This window comes from Carassius carassius, unplaced genomic scaffold (assembly GCF_963082965.1).
Source record: "Carassius carassius unplaced genomic scaffold, fCarCar2.1 SCAFFOLD_146, whole genome shotgun sequence".
Taxonomy (NCBI): domain Eukaryota; kingdom Metazoa; phylum Chordata; class Actinopteri; order Cypriniformes; family Cyprinidae; genus Carassius; species Carassius carassius.
Window position 1 is genome coordinate 1 of NW_026775062.1, and position 22,570 is coordinate 22,570.

The 22,570-nt window shown below is 49.2% G+C and overlaps 23 non-coding genes across 23 annotated transcripts; 18 read left to right on the forward strand and 5 right to left on the reverse strand.

The window, feature by feature from the left end:
* The first annotated feature begins 311 nt into the window (after nt 1–311).
* Nucleotides 312–426, forward strand: LOC132134512 (U5 spliceosomal RNA). The gene has a single exon (XR_009429621.1). It is a non-coding gene; the product is annotated as a U5 spliceosomal RNA (small nuclear RNA).
* Nucleotides 427–733: 307 nt separating this feature from the next.
* On the forward strand, nt 734–805 carry trnag-ucc (transfer RNA glycine (anticodon UCC)). Its single transcript has one exon. It is a non-coding gene; the product is annotated as a tRNA-Gly (tRNA).
* A 1,228-nt stretch (nt 806–2,033) lies between these two features.
* LOC132134515 (U5 spliceosomal RNA) lies at nt 2,034–2,148 on the forward strand. The gene has a single exon (XR_009429624.1). It is a non-coding gene; the product is annotated as a U5 spliceosomal RNA (small nuclear RNA).
* A 1,624-nt stretch (nt 2,149–3,772) lies between these two features.
* Nucleotides 3,773–3,887, forward strand: LOC132134525 (U5 spliceosomal RNA). Its single transcript, XR_009429633.1, has one exon. It is a non-coding gene; the product is annotated as a U5 spliceosomal RNA (small nuclear RNA).
* Nucleotides 3,888–4,355: 468 nt separating this feature from the next.
* On the reverse strand, nt 4,356–4,427 carry trnad-guc (transfer RNA aspartic acid (anticodon GUC)). The gene has a single exon. It is a non-coding gene; the product is annotated as a tRNA-Asp (tRNA).
* A 1,078-nt stretch (nt 4,428–5,505) lies between these two features.
* LOC132134513 (U5 spliceosomal RNA) lies at nt 5,506–5,620 on the forward strand. Its single transcript, XR_009429622.1, has one exon. It is a non-coding gene; the product is annotated as a U5 spliceosomal RNA (small nuclear RNA).
* Nucleotides 5,621–5,920: 300 nt separating this feature from the next.
* On the forward strand, nt 5,921–5,992 carry trnag-ucc (transfer RNA glycine (anticodon UCC)). Its single transcript has one exon. It is a non-coding gene; the product is annotated as a tRNA-Gly (tRNA).
* A 1,238-nt stretch (nt 5,993–7,230) lies between these two features.
* On the forward strand, nt 7,231–7,345 carry LOC132134526 (U5 spliceosomal RNA). Its single transcript, XR_009429634.1, has one exon. It is a non-coding gene; the product is annotated as a U5 spliceosomal RNA (small nuclear RNA).
* A 469-nt stretch (nt 7,346–7,814) lies between these two features.
* On the reverse strand, nt 7,815–7,886 carry trnad-guc (transfer RNA aspartic acid (anticodon GUC)). The gene has a single exon. It is a non-coding gene; the product is annotated as a tRNA-Asp (tRNA).
* Nucleotides 7,887–8,966: 1,080 nt separating this feature from the next.
* On the forward strand, nt 8,967–9,081 carry LOC132134521 (U5 spliceosomal RNA). Its single transcript, XR_009429629.1, has one exon. It is a non-coding gene; the product is annotated as a U5 spliceosomal RNA (small nuclear RNA).
* Nucleotides 9,082–9,367: 286 nt separating this feature from the next.
* On the forward strand, nt 9,368–9,439 carry trnag-ucc (transfer RNA glycine (anticodon UCC)). Its single transcript has one exon. It is a non-coding gene; the product is annotated as a tRNA-Gly (tRNA).
* Nucleotides 9,440–10,671: 1,232 nt separating this feature from the next.
* Nucleotides 10,672–10,786, forward strand: LOC132134516 (U5 spliceosomal RNA). Its single transcript, XR_009429625.1, has one exon. It is a non-coding gene; the product is annotated as a U5 spliceosomal RNA (small nuclear RNA).
* Nucleotides 10,787–12,386: 1,600 nt separating this feature from the next.
* LOC132134517 (U5 spliceosomal RNA) lies at nt 12,387–12,501 on the forward strand. The gene has a single exon (XR_009429626.1). It is a non-coding gene; the product is annotated as a U5 spliceosomal RNA (small nuclear RNA).
* Nucleotides 12,502–14,124: 1,623 nt separating this feature from the next.
* On the forward strand, nt 14,125–14,239 carry LOC132134527 (U5 spliceosomal RNA). Its single transcript, XR_009429635.1, has one exon. It is a non-coding gene; the product is annotated as a U5 spliceosomal RNA (small nuclear RNA).
* A 468-nt stretch (nt 14,240–14,707) lies between these two features.
* trnad-guc (transfer RNA aspartic acid (anticodon GUC)) lies at nt 14,708–14,779 on the reverse strand. The gene has a single exon. It is a non-coding gene; the product is annotated as a tRNA-Asp (tRNA).
* A 1,074-nt stretch (nt 14,780–15,853) lies between these two features.
* On the forward strand, nt 15,854–15,968 carry LOC132134510 (U5 spliceosomal RNA). Its single transcript, XR_009429619.1, has one exon. It is a non-coding gene; the product is annotated as a U5 spliceosomal RNA (small nuclear RNA).
* A 293-nt stretch (nt 15,969–16,261) lies between these two features.
* trnag-ucc (transfer RNA glycine (anticodon UCC)) lies at nt 16,262–16,333 on the forward strand. Its single transcript has one exon. It is a non-coding gene; the product is annotated as a tRNA-Gly (tRNA).
* A 103-nt stretch (nt 16,334–16,436) lies between these two features.
* On the reverse strand, nt 16,437–16,508 carry trnad-guc (transfer RNA aspartic acid (anticodon GUC)). Its single transcript has one exon. It is a non-coding gene; the product is annotated as a tRNA-Asp (tRNA).
* Nucleotides 16,509–17,556: 1,048 nt separating this feature from the next.
* On the forward strand, nt 17,557–17,671 carry LOC132134518 (U5 spliceosomal RNA). Its single transcript, XR_009429627.1, has one exon. It is a non-coding gene; the product is annotated as a U5 spliceosomal RNA (small nuclear RNA).
* Nucleotides 17,672–19,293: 1,622 nt separating this feature from the next.
* Nucleotides 19,294–19,408, forward strand: LOC132134511 (U5 spliceosomal RNA). The gene has a single exon (XR_009429620.1). It is a non-coding gene; the product is annotated as a U5 spliceosomal RNA (small nuclear RNA).
* Nucleotides 19,409–21,022: 1,614 nt separating this feature from the next.
* Nucleotides 21,023–21,137, forward strand: LOC132134522 (U5 spliceosomal RNA). Its single transcript, XR_009429630.1, has one exon. It is a non-coding gene; the product is annotated as a U5 spliceosomal RNA (small nuclear RNA).
* Nucleotides 21,138–21,430: 293 nt separating this feature from the next.
* trnag-ucc (transfer RNA glycine (anticodon UCC)) lies at nt 21,431–21,502 on the forward strand. Its single transcript has one exon. It is a non-coding gene; the product is annotated as a tRNA-Gly (tRNA).
* Nucleotides 21,503–21,605: 103 nt separating this feature from the next.
* Nucleotides 21,606–21,677, reverse strand: trnad-guc (transfer RNA aspartic acid (anticodon GUC)). Its single transcript has one exon. It is a non-coding gene; the product is annotated as a tRNA-Asp (tRNA).
* Nucleotides 21,678–22,570: the final 893 nt, after the last annotated feature.

Consider the following 22,570-nt stretch of genomic DNA (forward strand, 5'->3'; position numbering starts at 1 on the left):
CTGATCTGGATACAGACTGGATCTGGTGGCTACGGTGACCTCGGTATAAGGGATTTCTTTAAAAGACTCTTTTATTCATATAAGATTTTCTCCAACTTTTCAGATGGAGGCATGAGAAAGAGATTGCCTTGATTGGGCTTGTGGTTATTGGTGGACCGAGTGGACTTTTGTGAGTTTTACTTCTCCCTTTTGGAGTGGGGGGGGGGGGGGCTGACGAAACGCATGTGGGCAGGCGTCGTCACCCTTGATGACCCTTGGCGAGCGTAGTGGTTTACCAGAGGCAGCGCACAGGCCGGAGTAGTCGTAGACACAGCTCGAGTTTCTCTTCATTGTCGCATAAATCTTTCGCCTTTTACTAAAGATTTCCGTGGAGGGGAACTTTTGCGAGTGACCTGTATTTTTGGGTGCTCTGCTCACAGCAGAGCTACATCGAAATGTCAAGAGCAGAATCAATTTGGCCGTCCGCCAACACGCTGCAGGAGGGCGTGCCACTGGTCTTCGTCTGTATTTGCACTCTCTGCGTTTGCGCTGTCAGCACTTAATGTTTATTTAGCTGGCATGGGAAGGCCGCACTTTCTTGTACGTGACGGGATGCAAACTCTGGAAGGCTCTCTTTAGTGACGGGTCCAAACAAAGATCTCATCAGCTCCTCTAGCCCTATCGGCGACTCGTGCACTTCGAGCCTTCTTAGCGACGGTGCAAGTGGCTGACTGCTGACTGCTGACTGCTGACTGCGTTGGTGGTATAGTGGTGAGCATAGCTGCCTTCCAAGCAGTTGACCCGGGTTCGATTCCCGGCCAACGCATGTCCTTTGGCTCGGGCTGATGTCGAAGCAGAACTCCTTCTGTGACCTGTGGCTCCTCCCAAAACTTTTGGATGGATCATTCGGAAGCCGAAAAGAGCTAGCTCTCCCCGTCGGGGAATCGAACCCCGGTCTTCCGTGTGACAGGCGGAGATACTGTCCACTATACTAACGAGGAGCTGCGCATGCTGCCGTTTCTCCCCCAACCGACGCTACTGCACCGACATAACTGAACAATGCATGGCTTTTTCTGATGCTGACACAGCCCTAGCACCGTCAAATTCCGGATGGACCCATCATTAGCTAAAGTCGCATAACATTTGGAACACTACCCGTTGCAGGGGTCATTGTTTGGACTCTTTTTTTTTTTTTTTTTTAATTGCGCTTTAAACAAAAAGGATTTTGCCAATGCAACTGAACAACATTAATTAGGAACACAGTGCGTCAATAAAGCAAAATGACAGTTAAAGGCATTTCGTCATTGAAATCGGTGATGTCATCATTCAGCTAAGTTCAGTTTAAATAGTATCTGTGCAATAATTTGCAATCAAGTCAACGATATCGCTGTACATGAAGTGTCCCCAGCTATGCCTGCCAGAGGCGACAGAGGCAAGGAACCAAAACTCGATCGGTGAGAAACCAGGCTCAGTCGGGGAGACAGTTCTCCTCTGGTCAGAGGAAACCAGCAAATCAGCTCCAGGCTGCAGAAAAGTCAGACTGTGCAGAAGAATCATCTGTTTCCTGTGGTCTTGTCCTGGTGGTCGTCTGAGACAAGGTCTTTACAGGGGATCTGTATCTGGGGCTCATCTAGTTGTCCCGGTCTCCGCTGTGTTTCAGGGCCATAGAGGTCCTTTCTAGGTGTTGATCAACCATCTTGTCTGGATACTGACTGGATCCGGGTGACTGAAGCGGCCCACTGATCTGGATACAGACTGGATCTGGTGGCTACGGTGACCTCGGAATAAGGGATTTCTTTAAAAGACTCTTTTATTCATATAAGATTTTCTCCAACTTTTCAGATGGAGGCATGAGAAAGAGATTGCCTTGATTGGGCTTGTGGTTATTGGTGGACCGAGTGGACTTTTGTGAGTTTTACTCCTCCCTTTTGGAGTGGGGGGGGCGGGGGGGGGCTGACGAAACGCATGTGGGCAGGCGTCGTCACCCTTGATGACCCTTGGCGAGCGTAGTGGTTTACCAGAGGCATGGCACAGGCCGGAGTGGTCGTAGACACAGCTCGAGTTTCTCTTCATTGTCGCATAAATCTTTCGCCTTTTACTAAAGATTACCGTGGAGGGGAACTTTTGCGAGTGACCTGTATTTTTGGGTGCTCTGCTCATAGCAGAGCTACATCGAAATGTCAAGAGCAGAATCAGTTTGTCCGTCCGCCAACACGCTGCAGGAGGGCGTGCCACTGGTCTTCGTCTGTATTTGCACTCTCTGCGGTTGCGCTGTCAGCACTTAATGTTTATTTAGCTGGCATGGAAAGGCAGCACTTTCTTGTACGTGACGGGATGCAAACTCTGGAAGGCTCTATTTAGTGATGGGTCCAAACAAAGATCTCATCAGCTCCTCTAGCCCTATCGGCGACTCGTGCTCTTCGAGCCTTCTTAGCGACGGCGCAAGTGGCTGACTGCTGACTGCGTTGGTGATATAGTGGTGAGCATAGCTGCCTTCCAAGCAGTTGACCCGGGATCGATTCCCGGCCAACGCACGTCCTTTGGCTCGGGCTGATGTCGAAGCAGAACTCCTTCTGTGACCTGTGGCTCCTCCCAAAACTTTTGGATGGATCATTCGGAAGCCGAAAAGAGCTAGCTCTCCCCGTCGGGGAATCGAACCCCGGTCTTCCGCGTGACAGGCAGAGATACTGTCCACTATACTAACGAGGAGCTGCGCATGCTGCTGTTTCTCCCCCAACCGACGCTACTGCACCGACATAACCGAACAATGCATGGCTTTTTCTGACGCTGACACAGCCCTAGCACCGTCAAATTCCGAATGGACCCATCATTAGCTAAAGTCGCATAACATTTGGAACACTACCCGTTGCAGGGGTCATTGTTTGGACTCTTTTTTTTTTTTATTTTTTTTTTTAAATTGCGCTTTAAACAAAAAGGATTGTGTCAATGCAACTGAACAACATTAATTAGGAACACAGTGCGTCAATAAAGCAAAATGACAGTTAAAGGCATTTCGTCATTGAAATCGGTGATGTCATCATTCAGCTAAGTTCAGTTTAAATAGTATCTGTGCAATAATTTGCAATCAAGTCAACGATATCGCTGTACATGAAGTGTCCCCAGCTATGCCTGCCAGAGGCGACAGAGGCAAGGAACCAAAACTCGATCGGTGAAAAAATGGAGAAAAAACCCGGTGAGAAACCAGGCTCAGTCGGGGAGACAGTTCTCCTCTGGTCAGAGGAAACCAGCAAATCAGCTCCAGGCTGCAGAAAAGTCAGACTGTGCAGAAGAATCATCTGTTTCCTGTGGTCTTGTCCTGGTGGTCGTCTGAGACAAGGTCTTTACAGGGGATCTGTATCTGGGGCTCATCTAGTTGTCCCGGTCTCCGCTGTGTTTCAGGGCCATAGAGGTCCTTTCTAGGTGTTGATCAACCATCTTGTCTGGATACTGACTGGATCCGGGTGACTGAAGCGGCCCACTGATCTGGATACAGACTGGATCTGGTGGCTACGGTGACCTCGGAATAAGGGATTTCTTTAAAAGACTCTTTTATTCATATAAGATTTTCTCCAACTTTTCAGATGGAGGCATGAGAAAGAGATTGCCTTGATTGGGCTTGTGGTTATTGGTGGACCGAGTGGACTTTTGTGAGTTTTACTCCTCCCTTTTGGAGTGGGGGGGGCGGGGGGGGGCTGACGAAACGCATGTGGGCAGGCGTCGTCACCCTTGATGACCCTTGGCGAGCGTAGTGGTTTACCAGAGGCATGGCACAGGCCGGAGTGGTCGTAGACACAGCTCGAGTTTCTCTTCATTGTCGCATAAATCTTTCGCCTTTTACTAAAGATTTCCGTGGAGGGGAACTTTTGCGAGTGACCTGTATTTTTGGGTGCTCTGCTCATAGCAGAGCTACATCGAAATGTCAAGAGCAGAATCAGTTTGGCCGTCCGCCAACACGCTGCAGGAGGGCGTGCCACTGGTCTTCGTCTGTATTTGCACTCTCTGCGGTTGCGCTGTCAGCACTTAATGTTTATTTAGCTGGCATGGAAAGGCAGCACTTTCTTGTACGTGACGGGATGCAAACTCTGGAAGGCTCTATTTAGTGATGGGTCCAAACAAAGATCTCATCAGCTCCTCTAGCCCTATCGGTGACTCGTGCTCTTCGAGCCTTCTTAGCGACGGCGCAAGTGGCTGACTGCTGACTGCGTTGGTGATATAGTGGTGAGCATAGCTGCCTTCCAAGCAGTTGACCCGGGATCGATTCCCGGCCAACGCATGTCCTTTGGCTCGGGCTGATGTCGAAGCAGAACTCCTTCTGTGACCTGTGGCTCCTCCCAAAACTTTTGGATGGATCATTCGGAAGCCGAAAAGAGCTAGCTCTCCCCGTCGGGGAATCGAACCCCGGTCTTCCGCGTGACAGGCGGAGATACTGTCCACTATACTAACGAGGAGCTGCGCATGCTGCTGTTTCTCCCCCAACCGACGCTACTGCACCGACATAACCGAACAATGCATGGCTTTTTCTGACGCTGACACAGCCCTAGCACCGTCAAATTCCGAATGGACCCATCATTAGCTAAAGTCGCATAACATTTGGAACACTACCCGTTGCAGGGGTCATTGTTTGGACTCTTTTTTTTTTTATTTTTTTTTTTAAATTGCGCTTTAAACAAAAAGGATTGTGCCAATGCAACTGAACAACATTAATTGGGAACACAGTGCGTCAAAAAAGCAAAATGACAGTTAAAGGCATTTCGTCATTGAAATCGGTGATGTCATCATTCAGCTAAGTTCAGTTTAAATAGTATCTGTGCAATAATTTGCAATCAAGTCAACGATATCGCTGTACATGAAGTGTCCCCAGCTATGCCTGCCAGAGGCGACAGAGGCAAGGAACCAAAACTCGATCGGTGAAAAAATGGAGAAAAAACCCGGTGAGAAACCAGGCTCAGTCGGGGAGACAGTTCTCCTCTGGTCAGAAGAAACCAGCAAATCAGCTCCAGGCTGCAGAAAAGTCAGACTGTGCAGAAGAATCATCTGTTTCCTGTGGTCTTGTCCTGGTGGTCGTCTGAGACAAGGTCTTTACAGGGGATCTGTATCTGGGGCTCATCTAGTTGTCCCGGTCTCCGCTGTGTTTCAGGGCCATAGAGGTCCTTTCTAGGTGTTGATCAACCATCTTGTCTGGATACTGACTGGATCCGGGTGACTGAAGCGGCCCACTGATCTGGATACAGACTGGATCTGGTGGCTACGGTGACCTCGGAATAAGGGATTTCTTTAAAAGACTCTTTTATTCATATAAGATTTTCTCCAACTTTTCAGATGGAGGCATGAAAAAGAGATTGCCTTGATTGGGCTTGTGGTTATTGGTGGACCGAGTGGACTTTTGTGAGTTTTACTCCTCCCTTTTGGAGTGTGGGGGGGGGGGCTGACGAAACGCATGTGGGCAGGCGTCGTCACCCTTGATGACCCTTGGCGAGCGTAGTGGTTTACCAGAGGCAGCGCACAGGCCGGAGTGGTCGTAGACACAGCTCGAGTTTCTCTTCATTATCGCCTAAATCTTTCGCCTTTTACTAAAGATTTCCGTGGAGGGGAACTTTTGCGAGTGACCTGTATTTTTGGGTGCTCTGCTCACAGCAGAGCTATATCGAAATGTCAAGAGCAGAATCAATTTGGCCGTCCGCCAACACGCTGCAGGAGGGCGTGCCACTGGTCTTTGTCTGTATTTGCACTCTCTGCGTTTGCGCTGTCAGCACTTAATGTTTATTTAGCTGGCATGGGAAGGCAGCACTTTCTTGTACGTGACGGGATGCAAACTCTGGAAGGCTCTCTTTAGTGACGGGTCCAAACAAAGATCTCATCAGCTCCTCTAGCCCTATCGGCGACTCGTGCACTTCGAGCCTTCTTAGCGACGGCGCAAGTGGCTGACTGCTGACTGCTGACTGCGTTGGTGGTATAGTGGTGAGCATAGCTGCCTTCCAAGCAGTTGACCCGGGTTCGATTCCCGGCCAACGCATGTCCTTTGGCTCGGGCTGATGTCGAAGCAGAACTCCTTCTGTGACCTGTGGCTCCTCCCAAAACTTTTGGATGGATCATTCGGAAGCCGAAAAGAGCTAGCTCTCCCCGTCGGGGAATCGAACCCCGGTCTTCCGTGTGACAGGCGGAGATACTGTCCACTATACTAACGAGGAGCTGCGCATGCTGCCGTTTCTCCCCCAACCGACGCTACTGCACCGACATAACTGAACAATGCATGGCTTTTTCTGACGCTGACACAGCCCTAGCACCGTCAAATTCCGGATGGACCCATCATTAGCTAAAGTCGCATAACATTTGGAACACTACCCGTTGCAGGGGTCATTGTTTGGACTCTTTTTTTTTTTTTTTTTTTTTTTTTAAATTGCGCTTTAAACAAAAAGGATTTTGCCAATGCAACTGAACAACATTAATTAGGAACACAGTGCGTCAATAAAGCAAAATGACAGTTAAAGGCATTTCGTCATTGAAATCGGTGATGTCATCATTCAGCTAAGTTCAGTTTAAATAGTATCTGTGCAATAATTTGCAATCAAGTCAACGATATCGCTGTACATGAAGTGTCCCCAGCTATGCCTGCCAGAGGCGACAGAGGCAAGGAACCAAAACTCGATCGGTGAGAAACCAGGCTCAGTCGGGGAGACAGTTCTCCTCTGGTCAGAGGAAACCAGCAAATCAGCTCCAGGCTGCAGAAAAGTCAGACTGTGCAGAAGAATCATCTGTTTCCTGTGGTCTTGTCCTGGTGGTCGTCTGAGACAAGGTCTTTACAGGGGATCTGTATCTGGGGCTCATCTAGTTGTCCCGGTCTCCGCTGTGTTTCAGGGCCATAGAGGTCCTTTCTAGGTGTTGATCAACCATCTTGTCTGGATACTGACTGGATCCGGGTGACTGAAGCGGCCCACTGATCTGGATACAGACTGGATCTGGTGGCTACGGTGACCTCGGAATAAGGGATTTCTTTAAAAGACTCTTTTATTCATATAAGATTTTCTCCAACTTTTCAGATGGAGGCATGAGAAAGAGATTGCCTTGATTGGGCTTGTGGTTATTGGTGGACCGAGTGGACTTTTGTGAGTTTTACTCCTCCCTTTTGGAGTGGGGGGGGCGGGGGGGGGGGCTGACGAAACGCATGTGGGCAGGCGTCGTCACCCTTGATGACCCTTGGCGAGCGTAGTGGTTTACCAGAGGCATGGCACAGGCCGGAGTGGTCGTAGACACAGCTCGAGTTTCTCTTCATTGTCGCATAAATCTTTCGCCTTTTACTAAAGATTTCCGTGGAGGGGAACTTTTGCGAGTGACCTGTATTTTTGGGTGCTCTGCTCATAGCAGAGCTACATCGAAATGTCAAGAGCAGAATCAGTTTGGCCGTCCGCCAACACGCTGCAGGAGGGCGTGCCACTGGTCTTCGTCTGTATTTGCACTCTCTGCGGTTGCGCTGTCAGCACTTAATGTTTATTTAGCTGGCATGGAAAGGCAGCACTTTCTTGTACGTGACGGGGATGCAAACTCTGGAAGGCTCTATTTAGTGATGGGTCCAAACAAAGATCTCATCAGCTCCTCTAGCCCTATCGGCGACTCGTGCTCTTCGAGCCTTCTTAGCGACGGCGCAAGTGGCTGACTGCTGACTGCGTTGGTGATATAGTGGTGAGCATAGCTGCCTTCCAAGCAGTTGACCCGGGATCGATTCCCGGCCAACGCATGTCCTTTGGCTCGGGCTGATGTCGAAGCAGAACTCCTTCTGTGACCTGTGGCTCCTCCCAAAACTTTTGGATGGATCATTCGGAAGCCGAAAAGAGCTAGCTCTCCCCGTCGGGGAATCGAACCCCGGTCTTCCGCGTGACAGGCGGAGATACTGTCCACTATACTAACGAGGAGCTGCGCATGCTGCTGTTTCTCCCCCAACCGAAGCTACTGCACCGACATAACCGAACAATGCATGGCTTTTTCTGACGCTGACACAGCCCTAGCACCGTCAAATTCCGAATGGACCCATCATTAGCTAAAGTCGCATAACATTTGGAACACTACCCGTTGCAGGGGTCATTGTTTGGACTCTTTTTTTTTTTATTTTTTTTTTTAAATTGCGCTTTAAACAAAAAGGATTGTGCCAATGCAACTGAACAACATTAATTGGGAACACAGTGCGTCAAAAAAGCAAAATGACAGTTAAAGGCATTTCGTCATTGAAATCGGTGATGTCATCATTCAGCTAAGTTCAGTTTAAATAGTATCTGTGCAATAATTTGCAATCAAGTCAACGATATCGCTGTACATGAAGTGTCCCCAGCTATGCCTGCCAGAGGCGACAGAGGCAAGGAACCAAAACTCGATCGGTGAAAAAATGGAGAAAAAACCCGGTGAGAAACCAGGCTCAGTCGGGGAGACAGTTCTCCTCTGGTCAGAAGAAACCAGCAAATCAGCTCCAGGCTGCAGAAAAGTCAGACTGTGCAGAAGAATCATCTGTTTCCTGTGGTCTTGTCCTGGTGGTCGTCTGAGACAAGGTCTTTACAGGGGATCTGTATCTGGGGCTCATCTAGTTGTCCCGGTCTCCGCTGTGTTTCAGGGCCATAGAGGTCCTTTCTAGGTGTTGATCAACCATCTTGTCTGGATACTGACTGGATCCGGGTGACTGAAGCGGCCCACTGATCTGGATACAGACTGGATCTGGTGGCTACGGTGACCTCGGAATAAGGGATTTCTTTAAAAGACTCTTTTATTCATATAAGATTTTCTCCAACTTTTCAGATGGAGGCATGAAAAAGAGATTGCCTTGATTGGGCTTGTGGTTATTGGTGGACCGAGTGGACTTTTGTGAGTTTTACTCCTCCCTTTTGGAGTGTGGGGGGGGGGGGGCTGACGAAACGCATGTGGGCAGGCGTCGTCACCCTTGATGACCCTTGGCGAGCGTAGTGGTTTACCAGAGGCAGCGCACAGGCCGGAGTGGTCGTAGACACAGCTCGAGTTTCTCTTCATTATCGCCTAAATCTTTCGCCTTTTACTAAAGATTTTCGTGGAGGGGAACTTTTGCGAGTGACCTGTATTTTTGGGTGCTCTGCTCACAGCAGAGCTATATCAAAATGTCAAGAGCAGAATCAATTTGGCCGTCCGCCAACACGCTGCAGGAGGGCGTGCCACTGGTCTTCGTCTGTATTTGCACTCTCTGCGTTTGCGCTGTCAGCACTTAATGTTTATTTAGCTGGCATGGGAAGGCAGCACTTTCTTGTACGTGACGGGATGCAAACTCTGGAAGGCTCTCTTTAGTGACGGGTCCAAACAAAGATCTCATCAGCTCCTCTAGCCCTATCGGCGACTCGTGCACTTCGAGCCTTCTTAGCGACGGCGCAAGTGGCTGACTGCGTTGGTGGTATAGTGGTGAGCATAGCTGCCTTCCAAGCAGTTGACCCGGGTTCGATTCCCGGCCAACGCATGTCCTTTGGCTCGTGCTGATGTCGAAGCAGAACTCCTTCTGTGACCTGTGGCTCCTCCCAAAACTTTTGGATGGATCATTCGGAAGCCGAAAAGAGCTAGCTCTCCCCGTCGGGGAATCGAACCCCAGTCTTCCGTGTGACAGGCGGAGATACTGTCCACTATACTAACGAGGAGCTGCGCATGCTGCCGTTTCTCCCCCAACCGACGCTACTGCACCGACATAACTGAACAATGCATGGCTTTTTCTGACGCAGCCCTAGCACCGTCAAATTCCGGATGGACCCATCATTAGCTAAAGTCGCATAACATTTGGAACACTACCCGTTGCAGGGGTCATTGTTTGGACTCTTTTTTTTTTTTTTTTTTTTTTTTTTAAATTGCGCTTTAAACAAAAAGGATTTTGCCAATGCAACTGAACAACATTAATTAGGAACACAGTGCGTCAATAAAGCAAAATGACAGTTAAAGGCATTTCGTCATTGAAATCGGTGATGTCATCATTCAGCTAAGTTCAGTTTAAATAGTATCTGTGCAATAATTTGCAATCAAGTCAACGATATCGCTGTACATGAAGTGTCCCCAGCTATGCCTGCCAGAGGCGACAGAGGCAAGGAACCAAAACTCGATCGGTGAGAAACCAGGCTCAGTCGGGGAGACAGTTCTCCTCTGGTCAGAGGAAACCAGCAAATCAGCTCCAGGCTGCAGAAAAGTCAGACTGTGCAGAAGAATCATCTGTTTCCTGTGGTCTTGTCCTGGTGGTCGTCTGAGACAAGGTCTTTACAGGGGATCTGTATCTGGGGCTCATCTAGTTGTCCCGGTCTCCGCTGTGTTTCAGGGCCATAGAGGTCCTTTCTAGGTGTTGATCAACCATCTTGTCTGGATACTGACTGGATCCGGGTGACTGAAGCGGCCCACTGATCTGGATACAGACTGGATCTGGTGGCTACGGTGACCTCGGAATAAGGGATTTCTTTAAAAGACTCTTTTATTCATATAAGATTTTCTCCAACTTTTCAGATGGAGGCATGAGAAAGAGATTGCCTTGATTGGGCTTGTGGTTATTGGTGGACCGAGTGGACTTTTGTGAGTTTTACTCCTCCCTTTTGGAGTGGGGGGGGGCGGGGGGGGGCTGACGAAACGCATGTGGGCAGGCGTCGTCACCCTTGATGACCCTTGGTGAGCGTAGTGGTTTACCAGAGGCATGGCACAGGCCGGAGTGGTCGTAGACACAGCTCGAGTTTCTCTTCATTGTCGCATAAATCTTTTGCCTTTTACTAAAGATTACCGTGGAGGGGAACTTTTGCGAGTGACCTGTATTTTTGGGTGCTCTGCTCATAGCAGAGCTACATCGAAATGTCAAGAGCAGAATCAGTTTGGCCGTCCGCCAACACGCTGCAGGAGGGCGTGCCACTGGTCTTCGTCTGTATTTGCACTCTCTGCGGTTGCGCTGTCAGCACTTAATGTTTATTTAGCTGGCATGGAAAGGCAGCACTTTCTTGTACGTGACGGGATGCAAACTCTGGAAGGCTCTATTTAGTGATGGGTCCAAACAAAGATCTCATCAGCTCCTCTAGCCCTATCGGCGACTCGTGCTCTTCGAGCCTTCTTAGCGACGGCGCAAGTGGCTGACTGCTGACTGCGTTGGTGATATAGTGGTGAGCATAGCTGCCTTCCAAGCAGTTGACCCGGGATCGATTCCCGGCCAACGCATGTCCTTTGGCTCGGGCTGATGTCGAAGCAGAACTCCTTCTGTGACCTGTGGCTCCTCCCAAAACTTTTGGATGGATCATTCGGAAGCCGAAAAGAGCTAGCTCTCCCCGTCGGGGAATCGAACCCCGGTCTTCCGCGTGACAGGCAGAGATACTGTCCACTATACTAACGAGGAGCTGCGCATGCTGCTGTTTCTCCCCCAACCGACGCTACTGCACCGACATAACCGAACAATGCATGGCTTTTTCTGACGCTGACACAGCCCTAGCACCGTCAAATTCCGAATGGACCCATCATTAGCTAAAGTCGCATAACATTTGGAACACTACCCGTTGCAGGGGTCATTGTTTGGACTCTTTTTTTTTTATTTTTTTTTTAAATTGCGCTTTAAACAAAAAGGATTGTGTCAATGCAACTGAACAACATTAATTAGGAACACAGTGCGTCAATAAAGCAAAATGACAGTTAAAGGCATTTCGTCATTGAAATCGGTGATGTCATCATTCAGCTAAGTTCAGTTTAAATAGTATCTGTGCAATAATTTGCAATCAAGTCAACGATATCGCTGTACATGAAGTGTCCCCAGCTATGCCTGCCAGAGGCGACAGAGGCAAGGAACCAAAACTCGATCGGTGAGAAACCAGGCTCAGTCGGGGAGACAGTTCTCCTCTGGTCAGAGGAAACCAGCAAATCAGCTCCAGGCTGCAGAAAAGTCAGACTGTGCAGAAGAATCATCTGTTTCCTGTGGTCTTGTCCTGGTGGTCGTCTGAGACAAGGTCTTTACAGGGGATCTGTATCTGGGGCTCATCTAGTTGTCCCGGTCTCCGCTGTGTTTCAGGGCCATAGAGGTCCTTTCTAGGTGTTGATCAACCATCTTGTCTGGATACTGACTGGATCCGGGTGACTGAAGCGGCCCACTGATCTGGATACAGACTGGATCTGGTGGCTACGGTGACCTCGGAATAAGGGATTTCTTTAAAAGACTCTTTTATTCATATAAGATTTTCTCCAACTTTTCAGATGGAGGCATGAGAAAGAGATTGCCTTGATTGGGCTTGTGGTTATTGGTGGACCGAGTGGACTTTTGTGAGTTTTACTCCTCCCTTTTGGAGTGGGGGGGGGGGCGGGGGGGGGCTGACGAAACGCATGTGGGCAGGCGTCGTCACCCTTGATGACCCTTGGCGAGCGTAGTGGTTTACCAGAGGCATGGCACAGGCCGGAGTGGTCGTAGACACAGCTCGAGTTTCTCTTCATTGTCGCATAAATCTTTTGCCTTTTACTAAAGATTACCGTGGAGGGGAACTTTTGCGAGTGACCTGTATTTTTGGGTGCTCTGCTCATAGCAGAGCTACATCGAAATGTCAAGAGCAGAATCAGTTTGGCCGTCCGCCAACACGCTGCAGGAGGGCGTGCCACTGGTCTTCGTCTGTATTTGCACTCTCTGCGGTTGCGCTGTCAGCACTTAATGTTTATTTAGCTGGCATGGAAAGGCAGCACTTTCTTGTACGTGACGGGATGCAAACTCTGGAAGGCTCTATTTAGTGATGGGTCCAAACAAAGATCTCATCAGCTCCTCTAGCCCTATCGGCGACTCGTGCTCTTCGAGCCTTCTTAGCGACGGCGCAAGTGGCTGACTGCTGACTGCGTTGGTGATATAGTGGTGAGCATAGCTGCCTTCCAAGCAGTTGACCCGGGATCGATTCCCGGCCAACGCATGTCCTTTGGCTCGGGCTGATGTCGAAGCAGAACTCCTTCTGTGACCTGTGGCTCCTCCCAAAACTTTTGGATGGATCATTCGGAAGCCGAAAAGAGCTAGCTCTCCCCGTCGGGGAATCGAACCCCGGTCTTCCGCGTGACAGGCAGAGATACTGTCCACTATACTAACGAGGAGCTGCGCATGCTGCTGTTTCTCCCCCAACCGACGCTACTGCACCGACATAACCGAACAATGCATGGCTTTTTCTGACGCTGACACAGCCCTAGCACCGTCAAATTCCGAATGGACCCATCATTAGCTAAAGTCGCATAACATTTGGAACACTACCCGTTGCAGGGGTCATTGTTTGGACTCTTTTTTTTTTTATTTTTTTTTTAAATTGCGCTTTAAACAAAAAGGATTGTGTCAATGCAACTGAACAACATTAATTAGGAACACAGTGCGTCAATAAAGCAAAATGACAGTTAAAGGCATTTCGTCATTGAAATCGGTGATGTCATCATTCAGCTAAGTTCAGTTTAAATAGTATCTGTGCAATAATTTGCAATCAAGTCAACGATATCGCTGTACATGAAGTGTCCCCAGCTATGCCTGCCAGAGGCGACAGAGGCAAGGAACCAAAACTCGATCGGTGAAAAAATGGAGAAAAAACCCGGAGAGAAACCAGGCTCAGTCGGGGAGACAGTTCTCCTCTGGTCAGAGGAAACCAGCAAATCAGCTCCAGGCTGCAGAAAAGTCAGACTGTGCAGAAGAATCATCTGTTTCCTGTGGTCTTGTCCTGGTGGTCGTCTGAGACAAGGTCTTTACAGGGGATCTGTATCTGGGGCTCATCTAGTTGTCCCGGTCTCCGCTGTGTTTCAGGGCCATAGAGGTCCTTTCTAGGTGTTGATCAACCATCTTGTCTGGATACTGACTGGATCCGGGTGACTGAAGTGGCCCACTGATCTGGATACAGACTGGATCTGGTGGCTACGGTGACCTCGGAATAAGGGATTTCTTTAAAAGACTCTTTTATTCATATAAGATTTTCTCCAACTTTTCAGATGGAGGCATGAGAAAGAGATTGCCTTGATTGGGCTTGTGGTTATTGGTGGACCGAGTGGACTTTTGTGAGTTTTACTCCTCCCTTTTGGAGTGGGGGGGGCGGGGGGGGGGCTGACGAAACGCATGTGGGCAGGCGTCGTCACCCTTGATGACCCTTGGCGAGCGTAGTGGTTTACCAGAGGCATGGCACAGGCCGGAGTGGTCGTAGACACAGCTCGAGTTTCTCTTCATTGTCGCATAAATCTTTCGCCTTTTACTAAAGATTTCCGTGGAGGGGAACTTTTGCGAGTGACCTGTATTTTTGGGTGCTCTGCTCATAGCAGAGCTACATCGAAATGTCAAGAGCAGAATCAGTTTGGCCGTCCGCCAACACGCTGCAGGAGGGCGTGCCACTGGTCTTCGTCTGTATTTGCACTCTCTGCGGTTGCGCTGTCAGCACTTAATGTTTATTTAGCTGGCATGGAAAGGCAGCACTTTCTTGTACGTGACGGGATGGAAACTCTGGAAGGCTCTATTTAGTGACGGGTCCAAACAAAGATCTCATCAGCTCCTCTAGCCCTATCGGCGACTCGTGCTCTTCGAGCCTTCTTAGCGACGGCGCAAGTGGCTGACTGCTGACTGCGTTGGTGATATAGTGGTGAGCATAGCTGCCTTCCAAGCAGTTGACCCGGGATCGATTCCCGGCCAACGCATGTCCTTTGGCTCGGGCTGATGTCGAAGCAGAACTCCTTCTGTGACCTGTGGCTCCTCCCAAAACTTTTGGATGGATCATTCGGAAGCCGAAAAGAGCTAGCTCTCCCCGTCGGGGAATCGAACCCCGGTCTTCCGCGTGACAGGCGGAGATACTGTCCACTATACTAACGAGGAGCTGCGCATGCTGCTGTTTCTCCCCCAACCGACGCTACTGCACCGACATAACCGAACAATGCATGGCTTTTTCTGACGCTGACACAGCCCTAGCACCGTCAAATTCCGAATGGACCCATCATTAGCTAAAGTCGCATAACATTTGGAACACTACCCGTTGCAGGGGTCATTGTTTGGACTCTTTTTTTTTTATTTTTTTTTTTAAATTGCGCTTTAAACAAAAAGGATTGTGTCAATGCAACTGAACAACATTAATTAGGAACACAGTGCGTCAATAAAGCAAAATGACAGTTAAAGGCATTTCGTCATTGAAATCGGTGATGTCATCATTCAGCTAAGTTCAGTTTAAATAGTATCTGTGCAATAATTTGCAATCAAGTCAACGATATCGCTGTACATGAAGTGTCCCCAGCTATGCCTGCCAGAGGCGACAGAGGCAAGGAACCAAAACTCGATCGGTGAAAAAATGGAGAAAAAACCCGGTGAGAAACCAGGCTCAGTCGGGGAGACAGTTCTCCTCTGGTCAGAAGAAACCAGCAAATCAGCTCCAGGCTGCAGAAAAGTCAGACTGTGCAGAAGAATCATCTGTTTCCTGTGGTTTTGTCCTGGTGGTCGTCTGAGACAAGGTATTTACAGGGGATCTGTATCTGGGGCTCATCTAGTTGTCCCGGTCTCCGCTGTGTTTCAGGGCCATAGAGGTCCTTTCTAGGTGTTGATCAACCATCTTGTCTGGATACTGACTGGATCCGGGTGACTGAAGCGGCCCACTGATCTGGATACAGACTGGATCTGGTGGCTACGGTGACCTCGGAATAAGGGATTTCTTTAAAAGACTCTTTTATTCATATAAGATTTTCTCCAACTTTTCAGATGGAGGCATGAGAAAGAGATTGCCTTGATTGGGCTTGTGGTTATTGGTGGACCGAGTGGACTTTTGTGAGTTTTACTTCTCCCTTTTGGAGTGGGGGGGGGGCTGACGAAACGCATGTGGGCAGGCGTCGTCACCCTTGATGACCCTTGGCGAGCGTAGTGGTTTACCAGAGGCAGCGCACAGGCCGGAGTAGTCGTAGACACAGCTCGAGTTTCTCTTCATTGTCGCATAAATCTTTCGCCTTTTACTAAAGATTTCCGTGGAGGGGAACTTTTGCGAGTGACCTGTATTTTTGGGTGCTCTGCTCACAGCAGAGCCACATCGAAATGTCAAGAGCAGAATCAATTTGGCCGTCCGCCAACATGCTGCAGGAGGGCGTGCCACTGGTCTTCGTCTGTATTTGCACTCTCTGCGTTTGCGCTGTCAGCACTTAATGTTTATTTAGCTGGCATGGGAAGGCAGCACTTTCTTGTACGTGATGGGATGCAAACTCTGGAAGGCTCTCTTTAGTGACGGGTCCAAACAAAGATCTCATCAGCTCCTCTAGCCCTATCGGCGACTCGTGCACTTCGAGCCTTCTTAACGACGGCGCAAGTGGCTGACTGCTGACTGCGTTGGTGGTATAGTGGTGAGCATAGCTGCCTTCCAAGCAGTTGACCCGGGTTCGATTCCCGGCCAACGCAAGTCCTTTGGCTCGGGCTGATGTCGAAGCAGAACTCCTTCTGTGACCTGTGGCTCCTCCCAAAACTTTTGGATGGATCATTCGGAAGCCGAAAAGAGCTAGCTCTCCCCGTCGGGGAATCGAACCCCGGTCTTCCGCGTGACAGGCGGAGATACTGTCCACTATACTAACGAGGAGCTGCACATGCTGCCGTTTCTCCCCCAACCGACGCTACTGCACCGACATAACTGAACAATGCATGGCTTTTTCTGACGCTGACACAGCCCTAGCACCGTCAAATTCCGGGTGGACCCATCATTAGCTAAAGTCGCATAACATTTGGAACACTACCCGTTGCAGGGGTCATTGTTTGGACTCTTTTTTTTTTTAAATTGCGCTTTAAACAAAAAGGATTGTGTCAATGCAACTGAACAACATTAATTAGGAACACAGTGCGTCAATAAAGCAAAATGACAGTTAAAGGCATTTCGTCATTGAAATCGGTGATGTCATCATTCAGCTAAGTTCAGTTTAAATAGTATCTGTGCAATAATTTGCAATCAAGTCAACGATATCGCTGTACATGAAGTGTCCCCAGCTATGCCTGCCAGAGGCGACAGAGGCAAGGAACCAAAACTCGATCGGTGAGAAACCAGGCTCAGTCGGGGAGACAGTTCTCCTCTGGTCAGAGGAAACCAGCAAATCAGCTCCAGGCTGCAGAAAAGTCAGACTGTGCAGAAGAATCATCTGTTTCCTGTGGTCTTGTCCTGGTGGTCGTCTGAGACAAGGTCTTTACAGGGGATCTGTATCTGGGGCTCATCTAGTTGTCCCGGTCTCCGCTGTGTTTCAGGGCCATAGAGGTCCTTTCTAGGTGTTGATCAACCATCTTGTCTGGATACTGACTGGATCCGGGTGACTGAAGCGGCCCACTGATCTGGATACAGACTGGATCTGGTGGCTACGGTGACCTCGGAATAAGGGATTTCTTTAAAAGACTCTTTTATTCATATAAGATTTTCTCCAACTTTTCAGATGGAGGCATGAGAAAGAGATTGCCTTGATTGGGCTTGTGGTTATTGGTGGACCGAGTGGACTTTTGTGAGTTTTACTCCTCCCTTTTGGAGTGGGGGGGGGCGGGGGGGGGCTGACGAAACGCATGTGGGCAGGCGTCGTCACCCTTGATGACCCTTGGCGAGCGTAGTGGTTTACCAGAGGCATGGCACAGGCCGGAGTGGTCGTAGACACAGCTCGAGTTTCTCTTCATTGTCGCATAAATCTTTTGCCTTTTACTAAAGATTACCGTGGAGGGGAACTTTTGCGAGTGACCTGTATTTTTGGGTGCTCTGCTCATAGCAGAGCTACATCGAAATGTCAAGAGCAGAATCAGTTTGGCCGTCCGCCAACACGCTGCAGGAGGGCGTGCCACTGGTCTTCGTCTGTATTTGCACTCTCTGCGGTTGCGCTGTCAGCACTTAATGTTTATTTAGCTGGCATGGAAAGGCAGCACTTTCTTGTACGTGACGGGATGCAAACTCTGGAAGGCTCTATTTAGTGATGGGTCCAAACAAAGATCTCATCAGCTCCTCTAGCCCTATCGGCGACTCGTGCTCTTCGAGCCTTCTTAGCGACGGCGCAAGTGGCTGACTGCTGACTGCGTTGGTGATATAGTGGTGAGCATAGCTGCCTTCCAAGCAGTTGACCCGGGATCGATTCCCGGCCAACGCATGTCCTTTGGCTCGGGCTGATGTCGAAGCAGAACTCCTTCTGTGACCTGTGGCTCCTCCCAAAACTTTTGGATGGATCATTCGGAAGCCGAAAAGAGCTAGCTCTCCCCGTCGGGGAATCGAACCCCGGTCTTCCGCGTGACAGGCAGAGATACTGTCCACTATACTAACGAGGAGCTGCGCATGCTGCTGTTTCTCCCCCAACCGACGCTACTGCACCGACATAACCGAACAATGCATGGCTTTTTCTGACGCTGACACAGCCCTAGCACCGTCAAATTCCGAATGGACCCATCATTAGCTAAAGTCGCATAACATTTGGAACACTACCCGTTGCAGGGGTCATTGTTTGGACTCTTTTTTTTTTAATTTTTTTTTTAAATTGCGCTTTAAACAAAAAGGATTGTGTCAATGCAACTGAACAACATTAATTAGGAACACAGTGCGTCAATAAAGCAAAATGACAGTTAAAGGCATTTCGTCATTGAAATCGGTGATGTCATCATTCAGCTAAGTTCAGTTTAAATAGTATCTGTGCAATAATTTGCAATCAAGTCAACGATATCGCTGTACATGAAGTGTCCCCAGCTATGCCTGCCAGAGGCGACAGAGGCAAGGAACCAAAACTCGATCGGTGAAAAAATGGAGAAAAAACCCGGAGAGAAACCAGGCTCAGTCGGGGAGACAGTTCTCCTCTGGTCAGAGGAAACCAGCAAATCAGCTCCAGGCTGCAGAAAAGTCAGACTGTGCAGAAGAATCATCTGTTTCCTGTGGTCTTGTCCTGGTGGTCGTCTGAGACAAGGTCTTTACAGGGGATCTGTATCTGGGGCTCATCTAGTTGTCCCGGTCTCCGCTGTGTTTCAGGGCCATAGAGGTCCTTTCTAGGTGTTGATCAACCATCTTGTCTGGATACTGACTGGATCCGGGTGACTGAAGTGGCCCACTGATCTGGATACAGACTGGATCTGGTGGCTACGGTGACCTCGGAATAAGGGATTTCTTTAAAAGACTCTTTTATTCATATAAGATTTTCTCCAACTTTTCAGATGGAGGCATGAGAAAGAGATTGCCTTGATTGGGCTTGTGGTTATTGGTGGACCGAGTGGACTTTTGTGAGTTTTACTCCTCCCTTTTGGAGTGGGGGGGGCGGGGGGGGGCTGACGAAACGCATGTGGGCAGGCGTCGTCACCCTTGATGACCCTTGGCGAGCGTAGTGGTTTACCAGAGGCATGGCACAGGCCGGAGTGGTCGTAGACACAGCTCGAGTTTCTCTTCATTGTCGCATAAATCTTTCGCCTTTTACTAAAGATTTCCGTGGAGGGGAACTTTTGCGAGTGACCTGTATTTTTGGGTGCTCTGCTCATAGCAGAGCTACATCGAAATGTCAAGAGCAGAATCAGTTTGGCCGTCCGCCAACACGCTGCAGGAGGGCGTGCCACTGGTCTTCGTCTGTATTTGCACTCTCTGCGGTTGCGCTGTCAGCACTTAATGTTTATTTAGCTGGCATGGAAAGGCAGCACTTTCTTGTACGTGACGGGATGCAAACTCTGGAAGGCTCTATTTAGTGACGGGTCCAAACAAAGATCTCATCAGCTCCTCTAGCCCTATCGGCGACTCGTGCTCTTCGAGCCTTCTTAGCGACGGCGCAAGTGGCTGACTGCTGACTGCGTTGGTGATATAGTGGTGAGCATAGCTGCCTTCCAAGCAGTTGACCCGGGATCGATTCCCGGCCAACGCATGTCCTTTGGCTCGGGCTGATGTCGAAGCAGAACTCCTTCTGTGACCTGTGGCTCCTCCCAAAACTTTTGGATGGATCATTCGGAAGCCGAAAAGAGCTAGCTCTCCCCGTCGGGGAATCGAACCCCGGTCTTCCGCGTGACAGGCGGAGATACAGTCCACTATACTAACGAGGAGCTGCGCATGCTGCTGTTTCTCCCCCAACCGACACTACTGCACCGACATAACCGAACAATGCATGGCTTTTTCTGACGCTGACACAGCCCTAGCACCGTCAAATTCCGAATGGACCCATCATTAGCTAAAGTCGCATAACATTTGGAACACTACCCGTTGCAGGGGTCATTGTTTGGACTCTTTTTTTTTTATTTTTTTTTTTAAATTGCGCTTTAAACAAAAAGGATTGTGTCAATGCAACTGAACAACATTAATTAGGAACACAGTGCGTCAATAAAGCAAAATGACAGTTAAAGGCATTTCGTCATTGAAATCGGTGATGTCATCATTCAGCTAAGTTCAGTTTAAATAGTATCTGTGCAATAATTTGCAATCAAGTCAACGATATCGCTGTACATGAAGTGTCCCCAGCTATGCCTGCCAGAGGCGACAGAGGCAAGGAACCAAAACTCGATCGGTGAAAAAATGGAGAAAAAACCCGGTGAGAAACCAGGCTCAGTCGGGGAGACAGTTCTCCTCTGGTCAGAAGAAACCAGCAAATCAGCTCCAGGCTGCAGAAAAGTCAGACTGTGCAGAAGAATCATCTGTTTCCTGTGGTTTTGTCCTGGTGGTCGTCTGAGACAAGGTATTTACAGGGGATCTGTATCTGGGGCTCATCTAGTTGTCCCGGTCTCCGCTGTGTTTCAGGGCCATAGAGGTCCTTTCTAGGTGTTGATCAACCATCTTGTCTGGATACTGACTGGATCCGGGTGACTGAAGCGGCCCACTGATCTGGATACAGACTGGATCTGGTGGCTACGGTGACCTCGGAATAAGGGATTTCTTTAAAAGACTCTTTTATTCATATAAGATTTTCTCCAACTTTTCAGATGGAGGCATGAGAAAGAGATTGCCTTGATTGGGCTTGTGGTTATTGGTGGACCGAGTGGACTTTTGTGAGTTTTACTTCTCCCTTTTGGAGTGGGGGGGGGGCTGACGAAACGCATGTGGGCAGGCGTCGTCACCCTTGATGACCCTTGGCGAGCGTAGTGGTTTACCAGAGGCAGCGCACAGGCCGGAGTAGTCGTAGACACAGCTCGAGTTTCTCTTCATTGTCGCATAAATCTTTCGCCTTTTACTAAAGATTTCCGTGGAGGGGAACTTTTGCGAGTGACCTGTATTTTTGGGTGCTCTGCTCACAGCAGAGCCACATCGAAATGTCAAGAGCAGAATCAATTTGGCCGTCCGCCAACATGCTGCAGGAGGGCGTGCCACTGGTCTTCGTCTGTATTTGCACTCTCTGCGTTTGCGCTGTCAGCACTTAATGTTTATTTAGCTGGCATGGGAAGGCAGCACTTTCTTGTACGTGATGGGATGCAAACTCTGGAAGGCTCTCTTTAGTGACGGGTCCAAACAAAGATCTCATCAGCTCCTCTAGCCCTATCGGCGACTCGTGCACTTCGAGCCTTCTTAACGACGGCGCAAGTGGCTGACTGCTGACTGCGTTGGTGGTATAGTGGTGAGCATAGCTGCCTTCCAAGCAGTTGACCCGGGTTCGATTCCCGGCCAACGCAAGTCCTTTGGCTCGGGCTGATGTCGAAGCAGAACTCCTTCTGTGACCTGTGGCTCCTCCCAAAACTTTTGGATGGATCATTCGGAAGCCGAAAAGAGCTAGCTCTCCCCGTCGGGGAATCGAACCCCGGTCTTCCGCGTGACAGGCGGAGATACTGTCCACTATACTAACGAGGAGCTGCACATGCTGCCGTTTCTCCCCCAACCGACGCTACTGCACCGACATAACTGAACAATGCATGGCTTTTTCTGACGCTGACACAGCCCTAGCACCATCAAATTCCGGGTGGACCCATCATTAGCTAAAGTCGCATAACATTTGGAACACTACCCGTTGCAGGGGTCATTGTTTGGACTCTTTTTTTTTTTAAATTGCGCTTTAAACAAAAAGGATTGTGTCAATGCAACTGAACAACATTAATTAGGAACACAGTGCGTCAATAAAGCAAAATGACAGTTAAAGGCATTTCGTCATTGAAATCGGTGATGTCATCATTCAGCTAAGTTCAGTTTAAATAGTATCTGTGCAATAATTTGCAATCAAGTCAACGATATCGCTGTACATGAAGTGTCCCCAGCTATGCCTGCCAGAGGCGACAGAGGCAAGGAACCAAAACTCGATCGGTGAAAAAATGGAGAAAAAACCCGGTGAGAAACCAGGCTCAGTCGGGGAGACAGTTCTCCTCTGGTCAGAAGAAACCAGCAAATCAGCTCCAGGCTGCAGAAAAGTCAGACTGTGCAGAAGAATCATCTGTTTCCTGTGGTCTTGTCCTGGTGGTCGTCTGAGACAAGGTCTTTACAGGGGATCTGTATCTGGGGCTCATCTAGTTGTCCCGGTCTCCGCTGTGTTTCAGGGCCATAGAGGTCCTTTCTAGGTGTTGATCAACCATCTTGTCTGGATACTGACTGGATCCGGGTGACTGAAGCGGCCCACTGATCTGGATACAGACTGGATCTGGTGGCTACGTTGACCTCGGAATAAGGGATTTCTTTAAAAGACTCTTTTATTCATATAAGATTTTCTCCAACTTTTCAGATGGAGGCATGAGAAAGAGATTGCCTTGATTGGG